Source organism: Penaeus monodon, chromosome 23 (assembly GCF_015228065.2).
Source record: "Penaeus monodon isolate SGIC_2016 chromosome 23, NSTDA_Pmon_1, whole genome shotgun sequence".
In the NCBI taxonomy this organism is placed as follows: Eukaryota; Metazoa; Arthropoda; class Malacostraca; order Decapoda; family Penaeidae; genus Penaeus; species Penaeus monodon.
The window spans coordinates 44,319,893-44,320,415 of NC_051408.1; the positions used below are offsets into that span (position 1 = coordinate 44,319,893).

At 33.1% G+C, this 523-nt stretch overlaps 1 protein-coding gene across 1 annotated transcript in view; it reads right to left on the reverse strand.

The window, feature by feature from the left end:
• The window catches only part of LOC119588104, a 3,296-nt gene that overhangs the window by 1,162 nt on the left and 1,611 nt on the right, over positions 1-523 (reverse strand). The gene's annotated exons all lie outside the window — the stretch shown is intronic.

A 523-nucleotide genomic window follows, 5' to 3' on the forward strand; every position in this document is an offset into this window, starting at 1 on the left:
GCACAATTAGAGGCGAACCCCTGCTATGAAGTAATTAATAATCGAAAAGTCAGCTCCAATAATACTATTAGTATATCATATGCACATGCAGATGGTCACTGCAGCAAATAAAAAACGAAAAACTGGCCTCCTTCGCATAAGTATTATGATGATACACTTTACATCTTTTGAAGTTACAGTTAAAGAAAAATCACTTTTATATTACTTCGAACCGAACGTGAAAAGCTTAAATTGTTAATAATGTCACATGACAATCTTCATATTTCATACCGATGTAAAATTGTAGTGACCTTTTCATTTCTCTGCAATTCATGTGCTTGTGGCTTGCAATTAGATGCCATTTAACGCGTCTAAAATCACAAGAAAAATTATATCAAATTCAGTACACTGTGGTGTGTATGTATAAAGAAATATGAACACAGATAGATATAAACGTAGATTGATAAGCAGATTAACATGCGGTAGAGTTAAATAAATGGATTCGCTGATACAGTATGATAATGGTACCGAAGTAGACAGATAC